The sequence below is a fragment of the Colletes latitarsis genome, chromosome 5, assembly GCF_051014445.1.
Source record: "Colletes latitarsis isolate SP2378_abdomen chromosome 5, iyColLati1, whole genome shotgun sequence".
Taxonomy (NCBI): Eukaryota; Metazoa; Arthropoda; class Insecta; order Hymenoptera; family Colletidae; genus Colletes; species Colletes latitarsis.
Window position 1 is genome coordinate 37,379,217 of NC_135138.1, and position 6,743 is coordinate 37,385,959.

The 6,743-nt window shown below is 33.5% G+C and overlaps 1 long non-coding RNA gene across 1 annotated transcript; it reads right to left on the reverse strand.

Annotated features, from left to right (window-relative positions):
• Positions 1-236: 236 nt before the first annotated feature.
• Positions 237-6,404, reverse strand: LOC143341791 (uncharacterized). The gene is made up of 4 exons (XR_013079681.1): positions 5,627-6,404; positions 5,465-5,545; positions 5,261-5,373; positions 237-2,154 (listed from the first exon to the last, which is right to left on the reverse strand). It is a non-coding gene; the product is annotated as an uncharacterized LOC143341791 (long non-coding RNA).
• Positions 6,405-6,743: the final 339 nt, after the last annotated feature.

Sequence of the window (6,743 nt, forward strand, 5' to 3'; positions counted from 1 at the left end):
AGATGATACACATGTTTTCTAGAAACGAAATTGGAATGTGCAACCGCACGTACGAATCCTGACTATTAAAGTACCAATATGTACTTTATTATTAATTATTCCTTCTTAAATGAAAGCTTTCATTATGACTGCCTAATAAGACACTGAAGATCCAACCAGAAATGTGCAACTGCACGTATGGATCTTGCATATTAGAATACTAATATATACCTTAATATTAATCATTCCTACTTAAATTTACGCACACGTTTCGCACACACGTTACGCACAGTATTTAATAAAACGCAGGAGAACGCTACTATCTATATACATTTGTACTTATATTCTAACGCAATCTGTAGAAACGAAGATGTACCAGGAAATATTTTCTTCTTGGTGTCTTCATCAATTCCACGATGTTTTTCTAAAACATACACTCATTATACAATAAACATAACCGATATAAAACGAAGAAATAAGACAAGATATTTTCTTCTTGGTGTCTTCGTCAATCCCACGATGTTTCCCTGAAACATAAAATTAAACAATAAATAGAATTGTATGAAATATATCTCTAAGAACGATCAAGATGGAATCCGTGTACCATTTCCGATTCCATTCTTCAATGATTATATATTCTGTAACAAGAACTAGTTCAAAGGATTAATAGCTGAAATGAAAGTGTATTAGTGGACACAGATAAAAATAATTATATACGAATGAATGAAAAATATGAAATTAATATTTGAACTAAAGCTTTCACGAGTAAAAATTGATATTAAAAAGTTTAAAAACATAAATATTACGTAATTAAAATTGAATAAAATGTTAAATTCGTCTCAGTGTTAAGATAAATATCGAATAGATTGAAAATTGTATTCATTTGTTACCGTAGATCTTATTTTTCGTTTCTTTTATGAAATAAAACAATTTTCCAGACGTATACATTGCAATAATTATATTTTACTGTATTAAAGACTAAATTATGTTCGTACAGAAAAAGCAATAACGAACGAAAATATCGATTCTACGCGGAAATGAACTCTCAATATGAAATATGGAATTGCAATTTGCATATCCTTTTGATGCAAGCATTCTATTTTCCATCAATTAAAACAATGATCGCGAGCAAACTTTAATTTATGCAAAGAATACAGAATATTAATAAAAAAATTCACTATTTATAAATAACAATTGGGTTGCAAAGGTTATTATCTCCCGTAAAAATTACCAACTCTAATAATGAATAATTAGTGATATAGATATATATATATTGGAATCATAAATTCAATCTACAATAAAATTAATCATAATATAACATTTTTAGATGCATCACAAATCTGTGATAAAAATGTACACATAAAAGTTATAAATTTGTACACGTTATGGAGAATGAAACACTTGGTCTATTTACAACAGTACTTTCAAGCAGTATTTCTTTTGAGAAATATATAAAGAAAATATTTATTTCAAATAGCTGAAATAAACGTCCACTCGTCTTAAATTCAAACAACCCGTGAGTGGACCATTCTTTCTTTCGCAACGCTAATTTATAAAATAAAAAACTATACACGAGTGGTGCTTGTTATTCGTAAAATAAACCACACAGGGTTCCTTTATTAATTAAATCGCGTGCACCCATATTCAATTATGCGCAACACTAATTTTAATAATAAAGTTGAGCCATCCAAGGCTTTGTAGAATCCCCAGCTTCATCGTGATGATCTTGGAGCAGTTGTCAGCGTCAAATTTTGGGCATTAGATCGCAACACTACGTAATAAAAAACGCGATAAATCAAGATCGCAACGCTAATTTATAATAGGAAAATTCCAAACGCGATTTATAACAATGAAAGCAATCGCGAATAGTGATTATTCGCAACACTACCCTGAAAAGCAAACGCGAAAAATAGTAATTCGCAACGCTAAGAGCAAACCGATTGGTGCATTCGCAACACTATTCTTAAATAACAATAAAAGCAACCGCGTATGGAATTCGCAACGCTACTCTGAAAAGGAAACGCGAAAAATAGGAATTCGCAACTCTACAAGCAAACGCGATTATTGTATATTCGCAACTCTATCTTTAATGGAAATATATTTATGTTTCGCAACGCTAATGCAAATCGCGTTGCCCAAAAATGCTGGATCAGGTACTGCCTTCTTCAGTTGTAGCTGCAACATACATGCATAAAATAAACTAACTACTTCAAGCTACTTCAAACTACAATAGTGTGGCACATATGAGGATGAAGTTAGATGTTTTAAAATCGCAACACTACGGGACAAACAACGCGATAAATCAACAATCGCAACGCTAATTTATAATTGAAAAATTCCAAACGCGACTTGTAACAATAAAAACAATCGCGAATGGTAATTATTCGCAACACTACCCTGAAAAGCAAACGCGAAAAATAGTAATTCGCAACTCTAATTCGCAATCGCGTTTCTTAATAATTCGCAACGCTATTTTTAAAGCAAACTCTCGGTTCCTAGGTTTGCATAAAATCAATCGCGAATCGTATTTAGTCGCAACACTGACGTATCAACGCGATAAATATTTATTCGCAACTCTACGAGCAAACGCGAACATTATATTATTCGCAACTCTAACTTTAATCACGGGCTAATTGTACATGTACATACACATGTACTGGCCACAAACTAACTACTTCTAATACTACAGTTGGGGTTGAATTTGGGCATTGAAAATATCGCAAAGCTAATAAAAAAATCGCACGATAAATCAAGATCGCAACTCTAATTTATAATATGAAAATTGCAAACGCGGTTGATATTCATTATATGTATAAGAGAGTAAAAAAGCAACGCGAATTGTGACTGTTCGCAACACTACCCTGAAAAGTAAACGCGAAAAACAGTAATTCGCAACTCTACAAGCAATCGCGTTTATCAATAATTCGCAACACTATTTTAAAAGCAAACATTCAATACCTAAGTTTGCATAAAATCAATCACGTATCGTGTCAAGTCGCAACACTACCCTGAAAAGGCAACGCGAAGAATAACAGTTCGCAACTCTAAGAACAAACGCGATTATTGCACATTCGCAACTCTATGTATATTAAAACCGCGAGTTGCCCTGATGGCTGGCATGTATGGTGCAATCATGTACCAGGTACATGCATACGTGAGCCAGCCAACAGAACACAGGGGAGGGATAGCTGGCATGTATGGTGCAATCATGTACAAAGTACATGCATACGTGAGCCAGCCAAAAAAACAAACTAACTACAAAACTACAGGCAAGTAAAGTGACATGGTAATAACTGGAATGACTCTCCATCCTCATCCGAAGATGAAGATGAAGAGCCATTTGTTGCAGCCCTCTCTTGAGACAGTTTGTCGGGGCCTCTTCAGCTTATATTAGAGCCTTTTCTTTCTTCGGCGGTCCTGCCGAAGCCTGAAACTTACATAAGACTGGGCTCGAGATTTTGTGCAATACGTAGTCTTCCAACAATATACGAATTGTTGGTCGAGCATACGTGGTGAATCTCGAGGGGGACGAGCGTTTCGTAAGGGACCTGACCACGACCGCGAGCGCGAGAGAGCGACTTTAAGAGTCGCGCGATTCGAGGAGTCGAAAATAAAGCTAAAACAAACAGCGTAGACTGTTTGAATTAGCAAGATTTCTACCCTCGAAATCGTAACTACAGGTACAGAACTGCCACGCGAAACGCGCCTACCCGAAAGACTAATGTGACAGTCCTGCCCTGACCCTACCTACTTAGATTTAGCACACATACCAGACAGTAAAGTTACCTACCTACCTAACCCTATATTTAAAAAATTGCAAAACTCATTCTCGCAAACAAACACTCCACGGTTCTCATTCTCAATGTCCGGGCGCGACCTAAACTAGAGAGGACTCCCCGGGGTTCCTCCGACACCCGGACATAACACTACATTCATACTCTAAATGTACGTACCAATTTCTGAAATCGTCTGACAAAGGCTAGCGACCATTGCGTATTTATATTATAGATAATATTTTGATATAATATAAAATCTTTATATAATTTAATATAATACAAAGTCATTCATCGAGTATATTGTATTTATTATTTTATTTTAGTATGAATTACTAGAATTATCGTGTATGGAAACGAATACATAAACAGCAAAATCAATAATTAATTTGATAAATTGGTAAATAAAAATTGAATGTTGCAGTTAATAGAAATATAGAGAATTGTAGTGAATTGTTTAAACGACGCAATTCCACATCCTAACCACAGACACACACATGTGGAAATTACGTCGTGCACGATGCACTAGCGCAATGTCAGACGCACACATATGGATTATTATTGTAAATTGTTATAAACAAAGTCATCGTGCCCGTTGCATTCGCTCATGCAAATAACACCTGGGCATGTGCATGAACTTAGGCAACGAACACGGAAAAGTATCCTGAAAATCCTGACTAGAAAAGTTAATTAAATGTAACTAAACGGTATTTCTTGTTTAATTCTTAGTTAAAACGACTCGATTTCATATATTTAATATATCAAGAATAAAATACATTAATATTGAAAAATATTATTATACAGGAAAATTATTATGAATTTAATTTAATTATTTGAAGCGAAAGACTTTAATTAAGATTTTGTAATAAAATAATTTACTTTAGAAATTGGAAATACATTATTGAAATGAATTTATTAAACTGGTATTTAAAATATTTAGTTATCCTTGGTCGACTCTGTCGTCAAAGTAAATTTTTCAAAAGATGAAATTAATATACAATGCAAGTTACTTTGACTCAAAAATCGACCAGTCGCGAAATGCCTTCTTGCACATAAAATACATCGTATGATGTATTAATTGAGGAAACGTTCGATATTTAATTATTATATTAATGTGGAAAAATTAGGGTATAATGTCATAGTAATTGATATTTATATTTTACTCAATCATATAATTAATATAATGTTTTCATTATATCAATTCATATTCTATTCTGGCATACAATTAATATAAAGTTAATAGAAATATTTCATATATTTTCTAAAAAATATTTATTATATTGTAAAACATTTAATTGTTACATTAAAAAACGCGAGTGCAAGAAGACCCTATCTAGCCTACGCTGAAGAAATATAATACATGTTACCAGGCGTGGGTATAGAAAATACCCGCGGTCACTAAACTTGCCAAAAATACTAAGTATACAACTGGTCACCCGTGTTGATTCGGATCTTTCATCCTACAACATGGTTGGGGACCAGAGGAAACAAAATAGCATGCGACTTACCAATGATGAACTTCATGAGATGTGTTTTTGGGATGTTGCTGCCTAGTGGAAGTCATCAGTCATCAGTCATCAGTCAGCCTGGTCCTGCTGGTGTTCAGGATCAGGCCCAGGAACTGTAACAAGCCAGCAAGAAAACAATTATAATCTATTGTTAAAATTATAGAGATTTTTAATCAAAAATTGAAAGTATAAATTGATACTTACGTTGTTCCCTCATGGTCCACCGCCCGATACCCCTCGGGTACTGCTGCTGGTTTTCAAGATCACGTTCAGACTGTAAGAAAACTGTAAGAAAACAATTAGAATCTATTGTTAAAACTACAGAGATTTTTAGTTAAAAATTTCAAAGTATAAATTTATATTTACATTGTTCGCTCGTGGAGCACCGCCTAATAATCCTCTTCAGCGATGCACTGACTCTAATTCCGGTAACGGGGAGTTTAAATTTCAAATTGAAAAAATAATTAATTTAATTAAGAAGTATTAAATTAGATTACCGCGACCGAAGATTGAAATCGGCGAACAAATGACTCTATTATCGCGATTCAAAAAACAAGAAGAGCCACGATGCTCTGGAAATAATTTAATACTGCGTAGGAAACACTGCTTCTATCCTCGCGTTTGCCTAACTACGTTGTACGACAACTTACTCAGGGTCACTTCACCCTGAAAAACAAACTGTTGCTACGCACAATCACTGAATCTACCGGCCGCATTGCGCGCGGCCAACAAATTTCCTGGAAACAGAAGCTGAATAGAAAGGGACAGGAGATAAGAAATACAACAAGCACACCAGTGCTTTTCCTAACAGTTTTTCTTTTTTCTCTCCTTAGTCAATGTTCGTCAACAGAAACACTGCTTTACTTAGTACTACTGTATATATAGTTTGCCATGTAAAAGTTCAATGCCACGAAGGCGAAATATTCTCTATCAATGAGAATATCAACGATAAAATATTAAGTACAAGCAATTATTCAATTTATAAATACTATATCACTAAGTTTCATAGTTAGAGTTGTAAGCATGATTATGTCTACTTTATCAAACGTTAGAATATCCCGTAATTTTTATAAATATCCCGAAATTTGCAAAAATTAAAGTTCGTTGGTTATTTATGCTTCAATAGCATATTCCAACTACGTAGTTTCTACTTTTTCTTAAACTTGCATCGAAAATGTATGCAAATTACAATTAAAACTCATAAAGAAAGAAATATGAACAATCAATTAAATAAATAACACTTGAAAATATTCAATCGCGATCAGAATACAGTAAAATATAAACTATTACAATTTATCGTCAATATGTACCGACGCCATTTGTGTATACTTCGATATATATCGAAGTGGATAAAAAGTTAACGATTTTCATACTTTATCTTAACAATGGCCGATTAGAAAATTATAATCATGCTTGCAATGATTTAATAAAGGAATAAAAATATATAAATATTAATATACCCGTTAATTTTTGTTACGCTTCT